Source organism: Diospyros lotus, chromosome 2 (assembly GCF_014633365.1).
Source record: "Diospyros lotus cultivar Yz01 chromosome 2, ASM1463336v1, whole genome shotgun sequence".
NCBI classification, from domain to species: domain Eukaryota; kingdom Viridiplantae; phylum Streptophyta; class Magnoliopsida; order Ericales; family Ebenaceae; genus Diospyros; species Diospyros lotus.
In genome coordinates, this window is record NC_068339.1 from 36,831,318 (window position 1) to 36,853,319 (window position 22,002).

General features: G+C 36.2%; 1 pseudogene; it reads left to right on the top strand.

The window, feature by feature from the left end:
* Window positions 1-730: 730 nt before the first annotated feature.
* Window positions 731-11,356, top strand: LOC127794796 (uncharacterized; annotated as a pseudogene).
* The last annotated feature ends 10,646 nt before the right edge of the window (window positions 11,357-22,002 follow it).

Here is a 22,002-nt window from a genome sequence, read left to right on the forward strand (position 1 = left end):
TTTTTGTCCTTTGACTTTGTCCTTGCTATACTTCTTTTTCTTATTCCTTGATTTGTTACTATACTAAAGTTCTTCCACTAGTATTGCATCCTTACTTGGTTACTTTTGATGCCTTGTGATCTATTCATCTTGATTGTGTGAACTCTAATCACCTTCATTGTTTCCATTTGTGTGAATCAACTAAACCCACACACCTATACATAAAGAGGTGTTGGATTTCAAGAATCAAAGCTATATTCAAATAGTGGAATTTTCGTGCTTATAAAAAAAAAAAGTCTCAGTCAAGAAAAAAAAAAAAAATACACAACAAATCAGTGGGTACATAGCATTAAACACACGGCCAAAGTTTACTTTCCCCCTAATTCATACAAGGCTTTGGAGACGTTGACAATCTAGTTGTTTTCTTCCGATTTTCCAAGTTCATCCATTGTGATTAAATTCCATGTTCAAAATTTACTCAATTTTGTGTTCCTTGTTTCAATCTAACCTTGTTTACACTCTTTGCAAATTGAGTTGCCCATAGATTTAACTTTCTTGATTATAGTTGCTGAGTTCTTTCAAGAGCTAATTGAGAAAGTTGAGTGGTAAAAGGCAAGAGTGTGAGCTTATTAAAAGAAAAAGCCAATAAAGAGTGCTATACACGAGGGTTGAGTGAATCAAACAAATTGAGAGGAAACATGTGAGGAAGTGCTTGTGAGGTTATATCTGAATTTTTATGCAGGTTACTAACATGGACCCAAAAGACAAAGGAGTTAGAGAAGAGGGGAGTAGTGACAATTCATTTATGATCCAAGCAATGCAACAACATTTTGAACGCCTCAATGTTATGTTTGGAGAATTGACTGACAGAATAAAAAGAATAGAAAAGCAAGAAGTTGGCCCAACCGATGTGAGAAGAAGACCAGCTCGTGAAAGTGCTAACTTGGGGAGACAAAGTTATCTTGATGGATATGAGGATGATGGAGAAGATGACTTAAACTTTGATGATCAATCTACTTTGCCTAGATTCAGCCACAGATTTGGAAGAAGAAATGTAAGGAGGCCGAGAACTCTAGATCGAGATGAAGATGATGAGCGAGAATTTGAGGATCAAGCCACAAACAAATTGGGAAATGAACGGGCTAACAGATTTGGTGGGAGGAATCCGGGAAGAAGGGATGCTTATGATCGTGACTTGGGGAGTATTAAAATGAATATTCCTTCATTTCAAGGAAAGAATGATCCGGAAGCCTATATGGAGTGGGAAAAGAAAGTGGAACTTGTGTTTGACTGTCACAACTACTCCGAGGACAAAAAGGTAAAACTTGTTGCTGTTGAATTTACTGATTATGCTATAATTTGGTGGGATCAAGTTGTTTTGAATAGGAGAAGAAACCGTGAACAACCCGTGGACACTTGGGAACAAATGAAGTCAATCATGAGGAAGAGGTTTATTCCAAGTCATTACTATCGAGACTTGTACCAGCGGCTACAAGGCCTCACTCAAGGTGCCCGAAGTGTGGAGGATTACCACAAGGAAATGGAGGTTGCCATGATTCGAGCCAATGTGGAAGAAGATAAGGAGGAAACCATGGCTAGGTTTTTACAAGGGCTAAACAGAGACATTGCCAATGTGGTAGAGCTACAACATTATGTTGAGCTAGAGGATATGTTACACATGGCCATGAAAGTTGAGAGGCAGCTCAAAAGAAAAGGTGTTATACGGGTGGGACAGATTTCGAGTTCATCCTCAACTTGGAAACCGAATTGGAGCAAAAAGGAGGAAAAGGCAGATCTTAGAACCAAATTTGAGCCTAAGCCTTATAAGGGCAAGGAAGTGGGTCCTGGCAAGGAGAAAAGGTACTTTTGAACCTCAATCTAATAGAAATCGGGATATAAAATGTTTTAAGTGTTTAGGCAAGGGACATATTGCATCTCAATGTCCAAACAAGAGGACAATGGTTTTAAGGAGCAATGGAGAGGTTGAAATTGAAAGTGAGACAGAGGCTGAATCTTTACCACTAATGGATGAGAGTGATGGAGAAGAGCATCCCATGAATGGAGTCGTTTTGGTGACAAGGAGAGCTTTAAACTTGCAGGCAAGAGAAGAGAATGAGGTGCAACGTGACAACATTTTTCACACAAGGTGCCACATCAAAAAAAGAGTGTGTAGAATGATTATTGATGGAGGAAGCTGCACCAATGTACCTAGCACGAAATTGGTGGAGAAGCTTAATTTGCCAACTCAAACACATCCCCATCCATATAAGCTACAATGGCTGAATGATTGTGGTGAGATTAAGGTAAATAAACAAGTGCTAGTTTCATTTTCCATTGGTAGGTATTGTGACAAGGTTCTTTGTGATGTTGTGCCAATGCAAGCTGGTCATATCCTCTTAGAGAGGCCATGGCAGTTTGATAGGCGGGTCAAGCATGATGGATACACTAACAAATACTCTTTTGTAATGAATGGGAAGTCTGTTACCCTTGTACCCTTGACACCCCAACAGATATATGAAGATCAGATGAGGGTTAAAAAAGAGATTGAAAAGAAAAGAGGGAGTGAGAATGAGGAAAATAAAAAAGAGGAAGAGCAAAAGAGGAAGGGAGAAGAGAGTGAATCTGAGGGGATTCAAAAGGAGAGAAATTTGGAGTGAAGAAAGAAGGTTGAAAAAATTAACAATGAGAGTAAAAAGGAAAGAAATTCAGAGAGTGAAAAGGGAAAAATAGAGAGAAAAAAAGGAAGTTTTTATGCAAAAGAGGGAGATGTGAGGAGTGCTTTTTATGCTAGGCAGCCTATGTTTGTACTCTTGTACAAAAAGGCTTGCTTAAATACTAATGAATTTGACCTTTCTTTGCCTAGTGTTGTTAAATCTCTTTTGCAGGAGTTTGATGACGTCTTTCCCAATGATATTCCAAGTGGTTTGCCACCTTTGAGGGGAATAGAGCATCAAATAGATTTCAACCCAGGAGCATCAATTCCTAACCGACCAGCTTACAGGAGAAATCCCAAGGAAACGAAGGAGCTCCAAAGGCAAGTTGAGGAACTTTTGGCGAAGGGATATGTAAGAGAGAGCATGAGTCCATGTGCGATTCTAGTCTTACTTGTGCCTAAAAAAGATGGGACATAGAGGATGTGTGTGGATTATCGAGCCATCAACCAAATCACTGTAAAGTATCGCCATCCCATTCCTAGATTAGATGACATGTTAAATGAATTGCATGGTTCATGTATCTTTTCTAAAATTGATTTAAAAAGTGGATATCACCAGATTAGAATGAGGGAAGGAGATGAATGGAAAAATGCTTTTAAAACAAAATATGGTTTATATGAGTGGTTAGTGATGCCCTTTGGGTTAACTAATGCCCCTAGTACATTCATGAGGTTGATGAACCATATTTTGAGTCCTTTTATAGGCAGGTTTGTAGTGGTTTACTTTGATGACATCCTAATCTATAGCAAGACCTTAGATGAGCATCTAGAGCATTTGCATAATGTTCTAAGTGTTTTGTGAAAAGAGAAGTTATTTGCTAACCTCAAGAAGTGTTCCTTTTGCACAAATCAGATTGTGTTCTTAGGATATGTTGTAAGTGATAAAAGGGTTGAGGTAGATGGGGAGAAAGTTAAAGCAATCAAAGAATGGCCTACACCTAAATCTATCACTGAAGTGCGAAGTTTCCATGGCCTAGCAAGTTTCTATAGAAGATTTGTTAGGGATTTTAGTACTTTGGCCGCACCCTTGACTGAGGTTATTAAGAAGAGTGTGGGTTTTAAGTGGGGAAGTGAGCAAGAAAGAGCTTTTAATTTGATCAAAGAGAAATTAAGTTCTGCACCAATGCTTGCCTTACCCAATTTTCTAAAACTTTTGAGGTTGAGTGTGATGCTTCAGGTATTGGCATTGGAGCTGTCTTAATGCAGGAGCGGCACCCCATTGCATTTTTTAGTGAGAAGTGATGTGAGAATTTATTCACACATTTATTGGTCATAATTGAATAGTATTTTAAGTATTTTATATGTGTTTTACCTATAATTATCTAGTATTTTGAGTTTCTTTTATATATATTTAATTTTTAATATTTTGTATTATTTTACATTAATGTTACTTTGTGTTTGGGTTGAAAAAAAATAAAAATAAAAATAAAAAAATAAAAAAGATATTATAAAGTTAATACTATAAATTAATATTATAATATAAATAAAAAAATAAATATTATAAATAATTAAAATTAATATAATTAAAAGTATATTAAATATTATATTATCTATTATATTATTTATATATATTATATTATCTATATGTGTGTGTGTGAAGTGGCGTGGGTGAGTCTGTGTGTTTATATAATAATTATTTAATATAATAAATGGAGTCCAATTGCATTGCAATTGGAACTCCATGCCCTATATATATATATATATATATATAATATTAATGGGTGGACTTGGATTGATTTGGCAGAGGACTTGTGGGGGCGGCGGCGGCCATTAAAGGAATAAGAAAAGTAAGAAAGAGCAGCGCATAAAATGAGCAGGGGATGAAGCAGAAATTGAAGATTGGAGATTGAGGCAGGCGCAGGCAAACGCAGCGGGGATGCGGGCAACGCAGATTCGCCAACTGAGTTTCTTCCTTCTTCTTCTTTAATTAAATAATTTCTCTATGCTTTTACTGTTTCTTTGGATTTTAATTGAATCTTTCATGAACTAATTTGTTGAACTAAGGCCATGTATTGGCCAAAACCATGATGATGCATTTTTTATAATTTTATGTGATTGAATAAATTGAGTTATGTTGAGTTGTGTGGTATTGGATTTAATGTTTGTGAATAATTGGCCACTATTTACATGATTTGATGTCTAATCTTGAGACCGAAAGGAGATAGTTTGGGGATTGCATCGTAGGTACCATACACCATAAAGTAAAATCGACTAGAAATAGAATTCGATTTCTTTATGTAACTTTTAGCGATACGCTAGGAATTTCACAAATTGTATTGCGTTTTCATTTGATTAAACTTTCATAGAAATATAGAAAGTTATTAAATGAGAATAGACTCGTTATAACCTAAAAATAGGATAACGAATGCGTTAGGAGATTTCGCCGTCACATACTCAATTAACCAATTCATTCGCATAAAAATCTATGATTTGTATTGTATAGTTAGGTTCATACATGTGCCTTAGTTACTAAAATCCACTTATTTCTTTGATTCAAGTTGCCTTCCAAATCAATTTTATTTTATTAATCTAATTAATTTATTTTTTTCTGTTCTTTATTAAATCTGAAATTTTTATTATCTAAATAATAAAGAAAGTTTATAAATTTGGTATTTGAAATCTTTCCTCGTGGTAACGATATTCTTACTTACTATTATATTACTTGTTTGACCCGTACACTTGCGGTTTATTTTAGGGTGATCAAGAAGCTAAATGGACCAGCTCTTAACTACCCTACATATGATAAAGAGCTGTATGCCTTGGTTCGGGCCTTGGAGACATGGCAGCACTATTTATGGCCGAAGGAGTTTGTCATGAATCCTTGAAGCACTTGAAAGGACAAGGGAAATTGAATAAATGACATGCAAAATGGTTAGAATTCATTGAGACCTTTCCATATGTGATCAAATATAAACAAGGAAAAGAAAATATGGTTGCAGATGCATTATCTCGCAAGTATGCCCTTATTTCAACTTTGAATGCTAAACTGCTAGGATTTGAATTTATTAAAGATTTGTATCCAAGTGATCCAAATTTTGCTAATGTCTATGGGGCTTGTGAGAAAATGGCTTTTGGGAAATTTTATAGGCATGAGGGGTATTTATTTAGAGAGAACAGAATGTGCGTGCCTATAAGTTCTTTGAGAGAATTACTTATGAGGGAGGCTCATGGGGGTGACCTAATGGGACATTTTAGAGTGAGAAAAACATTAGATGTATTAACTGAGCATTTCTTTTAGCCACATATGCAACGGGATGTTGAGAGGGTTTGTGGCAAGTGTATCACTTGTAAGCAAGCCAAATCAAGAGTTTTACCCCATGGTCTATATACTCCTTTACCTATTCTGAGTGAACCTTGGGTTGACCTTTCTATGGATTTTGTATTAGGTTTACCTAGGTCTAAGAGGGGAAAAGATTCTATTTTTGTTATTGTTGATAGGTTCTCCAAGATGGCACATTTCATTCCATGCCATAAATCAGATGATGCCAACAACATTGCAGATTTGTTCTTTAAAGAGATTGTTCGCTTGCATGGCATGCCAAAGACTATAGTCTTAGATCGAGATGCTAAATTCTTAAGCTGCTTTTGGAAGACATTGTGGGGTAAGTTGGGAACAAAACTTTTATTTTCTACTAGTTGCCACTCGCAAACGGATGGACAAACTGAAGTAGTGAATCGCACTTTGTCTACTCTATTGCGTGCCATCATTCAAAAGAATTTGAAGAATTGGGAAGAATGCTTACCACATGTGGAATTTGCATATAATCGCAGTGTCCATTCTGCCACTAACCATTCTCCATTTGAGGTAGTTTATGGTTTTAATCCGCTAACTCCATTGGATTTATTACCTTTACCACTTGTTCAGTGTGTCAATTTAGATGGAAAGCAAAAGGCAGAAATGGTGAAACAAATGCACGAGAAAGTCCGGTAGCAAATTCAAAGATGAACTGAGTAATATGTTACTCAAGCCAACAAAGGTCGAAAGAAACTCATTTTTGAACCAGGCGATTGGGTTTGGGTACATATGCGCAAGGAGAGATTCCCAGCTCAAAGGCGTTCTAAGTTGCATCCAAGGGGTGATGGACCATTTCAAGTGATTACTAGGATCAATGACAATGCCTACAACTTGGACCTACCTGGTGAGTATAATATAAGTGCCACCTTTAATGTTTCTGATTTAACTCCTTTTGATGTAGGTGATGATTCGTGGACGAATCCTCCTGAGGAGAGAGGGACTGATGAGATCAATGGAACTGTAAAAGATGTGAAAGATCCTCTAAGCCTACAAGAAGGTCCAATCACTCGAGCAAAGGCAAAGAAAATGAGAGAGACACTCAATGGGCTAATTGAAGACATTCGAGCCAAACAAGCCTTTACTGATGGATCTACCAATTGGAAGATAACAAATGGAAGTCAAGCCTATGTCCGTTTAATCAGCATGCTAGCCCATCAGAAGATGACAAGTGGCAGCCATTTGAAGATGACAAGTGGCATCCAAGCTTATGTCCATTTGTTGCAGTTTAATTTGTTAAATTGTATTATGGAGAGAGAGGGGCCATCCATTAAGGTAGTGGGGTGTGTGTGTGGCTGGTAGTTAATGATCATTAAGGTAGTGGGTAGTTAATGAGCATTTGGGTAGTGGGTAGTTATTGGGATTATGGGTAGTTATTTCAGGTTGGTAGTTATTTCATATTTGTTTTTCTATTTAAAGGGATTTGTAAACACTTCAAAAGGTTGGTTAATTTTCGTGATTATTGAAAGGAGAACTTTCTCACTTGGTTTTTCCAAGAACTCAAGACTTATCAAGATTGTTCCAATCTTGTGGCGTCCAATTTCCAAGGCTTATCACTCCCAACTTCTTTTTCTCTTATTCTAGAGTGTGGCGTCTATATCATTCTTTTTTCTTATTTTGTTTTGTTGCTTGAATCTGGTTTATCTTTCTTGGGATGATGCTCAACTTGTTCGTGGGCTTTTAGATGCAACCAAAAGGATCTACCTATGCTCGCATTAGTTTTCGTGCAAAAAGATTGAGATTTCGGATTCCCGATGTCTCAATTTTCGCACCAAAGAGCCTCGTTTTATGTGAAAATGCAATATTCAGGTAAGTTCGATATTTTTTCCTTGAATTTCATAGCCTATAATGAATTGTTGTGAAATTAGATTTGAGGAAATGGTCCCGAGGTATTTATTGGGATTTTTAAAAGGAAAAATGAGAGAAAATGAAGAAAAAATGAAATAAATGGAATATTAAGGATATTTAGTGATTAAATATCATTTTATGATTGAGGTGATCGAGATGATGTGATTGGTGCAATTTTTGAGAGTTGGCACGAGAATCGAGGTCGGGCACGCATATCGAGGCGACACACGCATTTCAAGGTGTCTTGATCTTTAGGGCCAAGGTGAGTTTTCCTATCCTAACTATGGTTTTGTGAGTGATTTTCTCCCAAGAACTCATATTCATGATATGTTTGTTATATATGCATGTTGTTATTAATGCAATATTCATTTTTTTATATTACATGGAAAGTCGTGATAATTGCATGACATGATGTTATTGTCATATTGATGTTTGTGCATGGGAATGGGATGTCGCCCCCAGAGTGTACCTGTAATTCCCCTAGAGCAATGATGGAATAACGTTAGGCTTATCCTGCAGAGGTTCGGGATTTGCCTAGGATTTCGTGCCCGATTGGTGGGTCTGAGAAGTTACATTAAGGGCAAATGTTGTTCATGTTATCGCATCATACATTCATATATATATATATATATGTTTTGGAGCCTCACTAGAAGTTTCATCTTCTAATGGGTTATGCCCTTGGAACATTCAACTTTTCAGTTTAGAGTTGCAGCTTAGGCAATAAGCGGGTTGAGATGAGACGGCACGGGATGACGAGGCCGATGGATTTAGCGAGTTGATTCGGATATGTTTTTGCTTTATTAATGATTAGCCTTGTTAGAATATTATGGAATCTCCATATATTTATATATTTCAACACTGATGATATGATGTTAACTATGGTACGGATTCTTATCTTATAAATAAAGTGAATTGATTAAGTATCATATCAGATTTCGATTATCACTTCTGTATTTTTTATGATTTGCTGGGGGTTTTTTTTGGAATTCAGTACTTAAGGTTAAGTTATGTACCGAGAAAGAAAGAAAAAAATAATTTATGTATTTTTTGGGCGCCAGCATAGTGACAAGCTCGGTAAGAGAAAAACGGGGTGTTACAATGACATTTATGGGTTAGGAAGCTAGTGGTAGTCATTTTGGTGTGTTTCGAGTCCATTTCGTGCTTTCTATATGTGTTGAGTTGACTAATCTTTGGGTTTAGTTGACTTAGTAGAGGTTATTTTTCTCAGATTTTTGTATCAACCCTTAGCTTATTCGACTAAGCCTTCCATTAGTCGACTAAGCTCTTTCTTTCAGATTACGAACCTTGTACTCTTTACACCATAACTTTTTTTTTTCGATATCAAAATTAAGATCCATTTTTTTTTTTTGTTACCCTAACTCAATAAGCTTCGATTTGATAATTTATGTAATCAATTTTCTTGATATTGAGAAATGGTATGGAAATGAGACTCAATAAGGGATGTTAAATCATGTGGATGAAAATATCATTGTCTCATGGGAGGATATGATCTTGAAATGTCTAAGTGAACATGATGATCATGATGTGAACATCTCTAATAAAGAAACATGCATGAAATATCTACTTGAAACCTTCATTGCATTGCATGGTGATGTTAGGCAATGGGTTGCATTCACTAGGGGTCATGCTTTGTATGTGTTAGGAGCGTGAGCATTGGCATAACACAGTTGGTTTGTGAGTGTTGACTTGTGTATGATAAGTGAACATATGCATGTAGAGCATTCGCATGTGTAAATTACTATGTGGGCGTAACATGGCTTGATGCTTAGCTTATGGGGGCCTTGCCATCACGTTAATACTGCAAGAGCCATTGTATTCCTTATGTGTTGCATTGCATAACAATGTGTCAGCATAATTTAGCACATGGTGGTGGTAGAGGTGGAATTGTCTTGTATCTTATTATGTGAAAGGTTGGGGGTTTGAGTCCCACAGCAGTTGTATCTTGTGATGCGTAAGACTGAGGGTTTGAGTCCCACAATAGCTTGTGATCATGATGTGATTGTGAGTGTTTCGACACGTGATGATGATGGAGGTGAATATGATACTGATGGATGTGATACGAGAGCGTTGGGCTCGTGTTATTAATTTGGTAGCTTGTCCTTGGCTGCTGTTAGGTTTGTATTCAAGGTCTTGGGCACTAATGTATGCATTTTATGCGGGCCCCAAGGATCTTATGTATGCATTTATGCATTTATGTTATGGTTGGGTAACGTGTTATATAACCACATGGCATGAATTGTGTGTCGTTTATGTATATATGATACATGTGATTAAAATGGCCTTGTGTGCCAATCTGTTACGCATATACATGGTTACCTTATGGGATTGAAAATGTGTTTTGATAAAATGTAAGAAATTATATTTCTTTGAGGATATTGTTGTCAAGTGTAAAAGGCATGAATCTAATTGATGACTATATGTTGGGTAGTAATTTTTCCTTGACTCTGAGTTATTCATGCCTTCATATATCGATCTATTGATGCTTCCCTTTGCTATTTACTTGCTGAGTCTTGTGGCTCACCTTTATTTCTTTTGGTATTCCAGAAAAATGGAAGATAGTTATTTGGGGCGAGTCTCGATTAGTTGTGTACAGAAATGTCTTAGCCTCAAGATCCATGGGTATAGTTTTGAGGGTCTGAGTAGAGTGTTTCATTTTGTATTTAAAGTTTTAGTGCCCTTTTATTTTGAAAATGTATGGGTGGTAAGCTCAAGATGATGATATAAAAAATGTTGTAATATCTAATTTAGTTCTTATTGATAGTGAGTAAATATGGAAATGAAAAGAAATTTTTGAAAATTTTGAGTATTTGTATCCATTTTGAATGGACCTTCTCTCGGACTTCCTGTGCTAGCAGGAAAATTCGAGAGTGAGGCTTGACATATATAATCGGCTGCTCGCACCCAAAGTTCGTCAAAGTTGGCGGAAGGCTTCCGAGCCAGAGAGTCGGCAAAGGGCTTGGGCTTGAGCCCTTCCATGATGACGTGCAGGGAGACAGTTGGATTGAAATCCCTGATTTGGATGGTCTCCTGGTTAAATTAGTGCATGAAAGCTTAGAGCGGTTCGTTCTCTCCTTGCTTTAAGTTAATTAGGCTTACTGAGGTTTTATGATAAGCTCGGCTGGTGGAGAAATAGGTAAGAAAACGTGTGGCGAGCTCAAAAAAGTCATTGATGGAGCCAGGCTCTAGGGTGGAGAACCACAACAAGCAGACTTCTTCAAAGTGCTAGGGAAAGCACGACACATAACCGGATCAATTCTCCCCACTTAACATCATTAAAGAGTTGAACATAGTTAAATGCTCTTGGGGTCGGAGGTTCCATCATACAGCTCCAATGTGCCAAGAACAGACATGATGAATTCTGTGAAAGTGTGACTTGGAGTGTACATGGATGCTGACGGTGGAGGAACAGGGGTGTGGATGGCTTGAAACTGCTGGTGATGGCTGACCTCTGCGTCATCGTCAACCCACTTATTGTGCTGGTCACATTGTTGGTTGTGGGTTAACTTGGCGACTTGGTCTTGAAGCTATTGGATGGTTTGGAAGAGGGCCTCCATGGTTGCTAGATTCTCTAACTAATGGTTGACAATCGTGTTTGGAATCTCCTAGTTTGGGGCCATGTTGTTGTGGCTTTTAGTTCTAACCATGAATAGTTTATAGAGAAGATTGTAGGGATTCGATGTGTGGGGTAGGTATGTTTTACTAGGCCCCACGGTGGGCGCCAAATGTTTCTTCCGACCCAATGGGGTTGGTGGGTCTGGTTGCAATGGTGACAAAATGTTGCGATCCGACGATAGTGACTAGCACCTGCAAGCACTCCGACACTCAAGTCGATGGGGGTTCAAAATAGTAAAGTGTGGATAAGGCTTAGAAAGAACATATCTTGGCATATGATCAAGCTGGATTAAATAGAGATGAAGGTGCCTTGCGTGTCGCTAGTCATTGTGGAAGGATAGAGGGTCGAGATACATGGTAATAATAGGGATCATTTTCGAGGATCTCAGATTCGATGAAGATTACGAGCTGATGAGAATTAGCATATGAGTTGCTCGAACTTGATAGGATCCATTACTGACACAATGATTTCAATTTATATGGAAAGGCTATCCAAGCTTCTTAAGCTGAGCTCTAGTCAGGGGGCTGGGCTCGGTATCAAACTGTGGGCCCACAACCTAACAAATCATTACATTCCAGTATATATTTTAACTTTTAAGTAATAAATTTTTTAAAAAAAATAATATAGTGTCGGTCGCCGTGACTGGGGGTTTCTTCAACCCCAACCGTTGGGGGTTTGCCCCCATTGCCGAGGGAAGTAAGCCCTCAACAATGGAGTTCTTCCCCCACTGTCACTGTGTATCTTTTTTAAATTTATTACTTAAATATATATACATATAAAATGTCTTTTATAATATATATTGCACATGTATATATTCAATATATATATATCGAAAGGATAATGATTATTACTTCTTTTTATTAATCAGAAAAATTGTTTTGTTATCCCTAAAACACTTCAAAATTCTGATCAAACAATACAAAAAATAGAGAAAACACACTTTTATTATAAAAAACACTGTCATCTGGCCATCGATAGCCGAACAAGCACATAGTGGTGTTTCTAAGAAGTAATCGACGAGATAGATAGATCGGAAGGAAAAATGAGTTTTGATCTCTTAAACAATATTACTTAATTTATATTAAATAATGTTAATATGACAACTCAAATATAATAATTATGTGAGATGAATCGTATTTAATTTTTTAACCCCATAATTTGGTAAAATATTATATTTAATAGATCAAAACTTTTCCTCTCCCTCTCTTTCTCTCTATATATAGAGATATATATATATAATATATATATATATATAATATATATATAGAGAGAGAGAGAGAGAGAGAGAAAGAGAATTGGTGAATCCTCTGTATATGTTCAGCATTGAGCCAATAGTGTGAAAGGGAGAGAAGAAAAGAAAGGAAGGCAGATAAAATAGAAAGAAAGAACAAATAAAAGAGAGAAAAGACATGGGTTTAATTTGTTTTAAAATAAGGCCAAAATGGACAATTCTCGTGCTCAAATAAGTACAAACGAGATTGTGCTATCTTAAAAACAATGATTGATTGACTTTTTTTATTTTTTATTTTTTTTTTTGTTAAACTTTAGGAGTGCAAAGTGAAATTTATCCGTTGTTACATAATTTGAAAGCTACGAAAGTTCTAATAATATACCATCACGTAAGAGAATTTGTTTGGTATTGTCATACTTTTAAAGAATAATTAATTTTTAAAAAATTTTAAAAAAGTAATGTCTAGTTGGGACGAATTTAGGAATTTATATTAGAGGAGGCTGAAATTTTAAAAAATTAATATAATAAAATTTTTATGTAATTTTTGATAGAATTTGGATTTAAAATTAATAATAAAAGTTAATTTTAAAAAGCTATTATTTAGGCTTGTTTGTTTGAAATTAATGATAAAGTTTGGTTAGATTTGGTCTTAAATTTACAATTTTTGACTTATAAATAGATTATAATCAAGAATAGAGAGTTGCACATCACAGATTTTGAGATGAGTTGTAATTTTTTTAAAATTAAACTATTAATCAAATTATTTTTATACTAAAAAATTAAATCTAATAGTGCAGCTCACTAGTAGATCTGTCCCTTGTCTAGTAAAGAACATTTGAACAATTTTGATTTTTAAATCACAGCTGACTCTCTTGCCAAAGCAAGTTAAGGCTTAAAAGCAAGAACAAAGGGCCATGCTTTTATAAAAAAACAAAGTAATTAATAGTAAGACCCATATTTATTACTAATTACTTTTTAAATTTATAAGTATAATATCATATTTAGTTATCAAACACTATTTTGTTAACATTATTTTCAAAGCACGGCACAAAATCACAAAGCAAAAAGGCGAAGTTTGGTTGGTTTTCCCGCAAGATCTTGTGTTTTAAGTTATTGGGAGATTACTTTTATTCTACTTTTATGATTTAGTGATGTCCAACCACATAGTCAATGGGTGTAATGAGGTGACAGTGCCATCGAGGATGCCTTAATGATGTTTCAAGGGTATGGTATAACTGGTAAAACTTTTAAGTTTTCTTGAGAGTGGCGGGAGATCAATTCTTAGTGGAGGAAAAAATATCTCATTTAGTGGGAATTGACTGTATATATGCTTGAGTGTGTATAAGTTTGTGATCACATCTAATTTACTTGAAGGTCTAATCAGAGGGAAGAACGATCTCTTCCAAAATTGGGCGGGCGAATTCCAAATACCTAGATCATATAAAAAAAATGCCTTAGTAAGGGATTTTTTACTTAGAAATAATTGATGATTTGTTGCTTCGCTTGAGTTCTTTTATGAGTGACAAGCACACCACTTTGGCAACCAATATACCCACCTCTCTCGAGGCGTCCACGGTCAAGTTGGTTCAAATATAGTAATAACTCGAACTTGAACCAATCTTGATTGGATTCCAAAATTTATATATAGAATCAAATTAATGATTAAGTAAAAATTAATTATCTTCAATCACATTTCTTATTTCACTCATTATTATATTATAAATAATTCATCATTTATTCCTATTTTACTTTAAAAATTGTGTTTACTTTAATCATATTTTCTATTTCATTCTCTATTTGTCTTCTTATTTTTATTTATTTATTAATAAATTTTTATTTATTTTACCTTATCAATAGTGCCAAATATACTAAATTAATACTAAAATCAATTCAAATTAAACACAAAACAATACAAAAATAATCCAAATATGCTAAAAAAATTACAAATAAGAAAAAAACACAAAAAAAAAAAAATACAAACACAACTAAAATAGAAAACCCAGAAACCAGCCATCCAATTGTTGCCGTGACTAATTGATTGGATTCATCCAATAGTCAAAAGAGAAATAAAAAATGCAGTTATAGAAATCAAAGGCATACTATAATGCCCCACTTTTCCAATTACAAAATAACGTGAAATATAAGAAGATATCACCTGTGGGCGTTATGGAAACCCTTACCAATTGAAGCATTGGATCAAACCTGCAAAGCTAAATAAAGGGGTTTTCATTATATTTCCTTTGTAAGTTCAAGAAATGCATACGACCTTCAATACTCTATAAAACGCAACACATCATAGCAGGTACAATTATAGGATACCCACACACACCATTTACAACCTTGAGTGTCCTATCTGCTATTACAATACATCACTTGGTTATAAGGGTACATAATGAAATATAGGCTAAAGCTTGTTGCAAAACCCAAAGCTAGCTCATCACCACCTCTTTGCCTTTGCTCGAACTGGAACCTAGAACACCTGGTACTTCCGATATACCTGGGACATTGAATGTCCCAGGGGTATAAAACACCCAAGTTAGATAATAACATCTAAGTGAGTAACTCAGAAAAGGAAAGGTATGTGTGTGCAAATGCAATAATACTGTTATGAAATCCACCCCTGTTGTAGCAATGCCAGGGTGTTGCAATCACCCCCGCTGTCATCATAGTCACCCCTGGCTCACCGTAAGAGCACAAGTTCTTCCATGATGGCCCAACAACTAGCCACAGTCACCAACACGAACATGATATATGACAAAGCAGAAGGAATATGCATAAACAAAGGAAAATATGACATGCAAGCCACAAAGGCATGATATGCAATCCATCATCCACACACAAGTGAAGCAACAAATGCTCAAAGTGTCACAAAATATAAAGGAATCACTCACCTTGACTAATTAAAAGCGTGGCTTACAATAAGCGAGAATGGGTTTTCTCATAGTTTTCTTATTGCTTGGCATGAACTTCGAGAAAGACTCGAGAACTCCGTAGAGCCTCTTTCTTCCTCGTTTCTCCCCCGATTTTCTCCCTTCATTTTGTAGGATTCTCTCTTTTTTCTCAAGAACAAGACATTTCCTTTTGTTTCCCTCAATTTGGAAGAGATTTTCCTCTAGAATGTTTAAAATGATTTATGATTAACATAGGCCCCTATTTATAGACTTTTTTAACCAACCACATGTCAAGGGTCATCATGAGTCCTTAACTTAGCTTCCAAGTAGTCCAATAGTTACTTTCCATGTGTACTTGAAGATAAGATTTGGAGACTTTATCAAACTTGGAGACTAAGTAGTTTTTATGGCCAATCACGCGATGCCACCTCAGGGGGTCATTATGAGTCATCACGTGATCTTATCTTTTCTTCCAAATAACTAATGGAAGCTTGCCACATGTCTCTAGCTTGAAGACTAAGTAAAAGACTTGGAGAAGACTTAGAAAATACTTGGAAAAGACTTAAAGAAGACTTGGAGAAGATTTACTTTAACAAAGACTTGGACTTGGACTTCAAAACGATCCAAAGCTACATTTGATTTGAGTTTGAAATCCAATATATTTTGAAGCAATATTTTAAGGTTTTAACAAACGATGCTTCGGTCCGAACTTTTCACGTAACTACACTTAGACCCTTTGCAACTTGGTCCCCAGGTTATTTTTAATTACACTTTTTGGTCCCTAAAAAATGGATAAATTACACTTAGCACCCCAAAATTTGAGGTAAATTACACTTTTACCTGACTTTAATATTTACGATTTTGCCACTGGTTCAGAAATTGAACCTTTGTCTCAAGGCTTCTATAATCCTTTGAAATGATCTATTTTCTCAAGTATTGGAACCTAATAACCTTAGGTATCACCTCATATTTGAGTTCGAAAATCTGGGGTATTACATATCCTCCCCCCTTAAAAGAATTTTGTCCTCGAAATTTGTCTTCATAACTCACTTAATATCTACTTTCCCAAGCAAATTCCTTAAAATCATGGTGTCTTTAGAGTACCCTCACCAAGAAATATTATTTCACTCCTCAAAACTCACTTGAAGGTCAATGATTTATTTGGCCTGGTGTGCCCCGACCAATATGGTTTGCCTTAACTTTTGGCTTAAGGCACTTATTTTTAACTTAGAAATCGAAATGTTTCGTTCGAAAATCGATATCAAGGTTTTCGACCCTTTCCCAATTATCAACTCATGACCATATATTCGAGTCTTCTAGAATAGCTTACCAGGTTTGTTTATTAGATGAGAGTGAATCGCCAGGCTAGCGACGTAAATAGATGTTCCATCAAGAATCACTTCCAATGCCACAGGCTAAAAAGCCTCCACCAGTCCCCACTCTCGAGTCAATAGAACAGGCTCATTCCCGCATTAGCCACCACATTCACCCAGAACAGGCTTTTAGAGCAGGCTCGTTAGCCACCACATTCATTTTCCCGAGATGGTACTGGATTACACAACCACAACTCTTTAAAAACTTTATCCATCGTCGTACCTCGCATTCGAATCCCTCTGAAAGAACAGGCACCTCAAGCAATCATGAAGACCTCAAACTTTTTATATAGCGCTGCCATAGCATGCTTACTACTGCATCAACATCCGCATCAATAAGGACAGAGTTTAGGATAATCAAATCAGATCCAATTGCTCATAATTTCTGGGGTGTATAACAATTTGCATACCAAACCGAAGGTCAGGTTAGTAACCAGAATAAAATTTCTCTTGCCCAAAGGCCAAGTATGGGAACCGCAATCCCATTGGAAAACACATTTCCTAAGCAAGTTCACAACACATCACATGCCTACATCGGGGAAAACATACCACCCATAGTTCGACCTACCGCAACCCACGTATGCAATTACCATTCCTTCACCCCCATTTCCAAACCTCTGATTCCCCAAGCCCACTCAACACACGATGCAACAGTTATACTCCTAGTACCGACACTTTCTCATGCTCAAATTCTCTTGAGGAGAACAAGTCGGATATCGGTCCATAAATACAATCACAAACTCATATAAGTATGATTTGAACACCTCAATCATCAACTCACAAGGGTTACAGGTGCGTTAATCCCAAATATCATCACCAGATACTCATAATAATTCGTAACATGATCTAGAGAATCTTGTTACATCTTTTTTCCACTCTTAATTACATTCCTTAAAGCCACAAATCATATTCAAAGTTACAATTAACACTCATTAACTCACAACTACCTAACTTATTACTTGGCATCCCTTCTTTTTCCAAATTATAGGTTGATACATTTATCATCATTCCTTAGATGATGTGAATGGGTTAACCATGGATCCCATTACCCAAATATCCTCGAGATGGACATAAGAATTCCATGAAGTAGACTTACCTCAATTCCGTAATCATTGATTCCAAAGTCCCAAATTCTTAGAATCCTCAAGATTCCCAAATGTATCAAGTTCTGGAAAAATAGATTTTTAATACGGGATTCTGCTAAACCATTTACAAAAATAACCACCAAACTCGGTTAGTCTCCCAAGGCTCCAAATTTATCACCCTCTACAAAAAGTTGTAGATAAAGAATCATATATGGAAATGTCCCCAAGAATCTAGTAAGTCATTCAAGATTTTTTTTGCAGGGGTTAATTTTGCCAAATAGCTAGAATACTTACTCATCCAAGTCCTATCTTATAAGACAATAGTCATCTCCCCACACAATTACTACCCAGAATCCTCGAGATTCAAAACTCATTAAACTCGTGCAGCATATTTGCTAGTATGAGGCCCTAGTAAACTACAACTCATTTGTCTTCCACTAACAAACCATTTATGGAAATGTTTCCAAAAATCTCGTGCATTACCCAAGATTATAGCAAGGGGTCTTAGTCCACTAAATAATAGAAATACTTACTTGTACTTCATCCCTTGCTTACTTACCCGTTGGACTAACCATACTCGTTGGGAACAACCTTAAATGTCACGTAACCTATCTTAAAATCCAGAAGTCTGTAAAAGTTAGTAACATCAAATGTATCTCTTGAATCCTAAAATTTTTATAGGAAATAAGATGTTTTCCCAAGATCCTCAAATTGATATAGGGTCTTAATGACCTTGATTCCATACATTTCTCGAGTTTCAAGAATTCTCATAAATAATTTAACTTAGAAAATAACATCTCGAAATCCTCGAGACCTAAGTCCACCAAGTTTCTGCAAAATATTGGTTAATAAAATTTCTTATCCCCTAGCAATTCTTTGAAAATCAAATGATCAAACGATCTCCTTAACACCTAATAGACCTTGAATAAACTTCCATATAAAGCGTTTTATCTTCCTTCAATAATTTAATTAGTCTTTCCCAAGATTTACCAAATAACCAAATACTTACTCGCATCTTATCCAACTTACTTATTCACCAAATCATGTTGTCCTTAACATAGATAACCTCGAACAATTTGTAGCCTATCTTGTCATCAAAACTCAAAGATTAGTATACAATGCTATTTACGTTTACTCGCATTTATACACATATATAGACTCCTCATTTCACTATTTTGTCCATTCGGATACATCTACATACAATCATTTGTCTTGCAAAACCAAAAATAATTCTTCCTTGGTTTCGGATCATACCTGCCATAGATCAAAACATCCTCAAAGTTAGTCAACTCAAATCTAAATCAAAACCACAAAATCACCACAACCCAAAATATCCTCAAGATTAATCATTCATACTTAAAAATCATATATTCAGGCTCTGATACCAACTGTAACGCCCCACTTTTCCAATTACAAAACAACGTGAAATATAAGAAGATATCATCTATGGGCGTTATGGAAACCCTTACCAATGGAAGCATTGGATCGAACCTGTAAGCTTAACCAAAGCTAAATAAAGGGGTTTTCACTAGATTTCCTTTGCAAGTTTAAGAAATGCATACGACCTTCAATACTCCATAAAATGCAACACATCACAATAGGTACAATTGTAGGACACCTACACACACACCCTTTACAACCTTGAGTGTCTTAGCTGCTATTACAATACATCACTTGGTTATAAGGGTACATAATGAAATAAAAGCTAAAGCTTGTTACAAAACCCAAAGCTAGCTCAACACCATCTCTTTGCCTTTGCTCGAACTGGAACCTGGAACACCTGGTACTTCCGATATACCTGGGACATTTAATATCCCAGGGGTATGAAACACCTAAGTTAGATAATAAGATCTAAGTGAGTGACTCAGAAAATGAAAGGTATGTGCGTGCAAATGCAATAATGCTGTTATGAAATCCACCCTTGTGGTAGCAATGCCAGGGTGTTGCAATCACCCCCGCGGTCATCATAGTCACCCCTAGCACACCGTAAAAGCATGAGTTCTTCCATGATGGCCCAACAACTACCCAAAGTCATCAACACGGACATGATATATGACAAAGCAGAAGAAATATGCATAAACAAGGGAAAATATGACATGCAAGCCACAAATGCATGATATGCAATCCATCATCCACACACAAGTGAAGCAACAAATGCTCAAAGTGTCACAAAACATGAAGGAATCACTCACCTTGACTAATTAAAAGCACAGCTTACAACAAGCGAGAATGGATTTTCTCGCAGTTTTCTTACTGCTTGGCATGAACTTCGAGAAAGACTCGAGAACTCCGTAGAGCCTCTTTCTGCCTCGTTTCTCCCCCGATTTTCTCCCTTCTTTTTGCAGGATTCTCTCTTTTTTCTCAAGAACAAGACCTTTCCTTTGTTTCCCTCAATTTGGAAAAGATTCTCCTTTAGAATGTTTGAAATGATTTGTGACTAACATAAGCCCCTATTTATAGACTTTTCTAACTAACCACATGTCAAGGGTCATCACGAGTCCTTAACTTAGCTTCCAAGTAGTCCAATGGTGCTTTCCATGTGTCCTTGAAGATAAGGTTTGGAGACTTTATCAAACTTGGAGACTAAGTAGTTTTTATGGCCAATCATGCGATGCCACCTCAGGGGGTCATTTTGAGCCATCATGTGATCTTATCTTTTCTTCCAAATAACTAATGGAAGCTTGCCACATGTCTCTAGCGTGAAGACTAAGTAAAAGACTTGGAAAAGACTTAGAAAATACTTGGAAAATACTTAAAGAAGACTTCGATAAGACTTACTTTAACAAATACTTGGACTTGGACTTCAAAACGATCCAAAGCTACATTTGATTTGAGTTTGAAATCCAATATATTTTGAAGCGATATTTTAAGGTTTCAACAAACGACACTTCGGCCCGAACTTTTCACGTAACTACACTTAGACCCTTTGCAACTTGATCCCCAGGCCATTTTTAATTATACTTTTTGGTCCCTAAAAATGGATAAATTACACTTAGCACCCCAAGATTTTAGGTAAATTACACTTTTACCTGACTTTAATATTTACGATTTTGCCACTGGTTCAGAAATTGAACTTTTGTCTCAAGGCTTCTATAATCCTTTGAAATGATCTATTTTCTCAAGTATTAGAACTTGATAACCTTAGGTATCACCTCATATTTGAGTTCGAAAATCTGGGGTATTACACATACCGTATCTATTCGTCTTCTCCAGTTGTGGGCGATGGCAACGCTTCGTCTTCTCTAGCCATGGGCGATGGCGACTCATGATAGGTCTCCGATGGAGCTTCATGACTTGACGGTGATAACGGCAACGCCTCTCCTCTAACAATAACTATTGCAGGAAGAGATGGCGAAAAATGATGTGGACTTTAGGTTATGTAACGCTCTGCTTTCTCGGGCGCGTTATAAATTGGGATAATTCTGGCACAATAATTTTTTTCTTTCAAACTTAAAGCTAAATCACATCATTCCTCATATCCGTCCCAAAATTCCCAATCATTTTCTCGAAAGAGAATCATTATACACATCAAGTGCGGAAGCAATGATCGAACCTGATATCTTAACATTGATCATAAATCAATTCTTACATCAGTGTACCTCGACATAACTTAATACAAAGGATAAGTTCTCAACATTAACCCTAAATAGGATTATACATCATCATTTCTTAAAACGTTCAGATTTCAAAGTAGCATAACTTAAATACATGGGCTACATAACATACATTTCATTCATCATGCATTCTACTAAGTGTTATTCATGCCTCATTCATCCTCATATCTGCTACAATCTCCATCTGGAATGTTTGAATATTACAGGGGCAAAGCCAAAGTTAAATGATGAATCATCTAAGTAAGGGTACAAAAAATATATTTCGTGCATGTATGCAATGTCTTACTCATCGTAGGTGTCAACTGCACCCTTTATGCTACTCATTATTTTTGCGGCCACCTC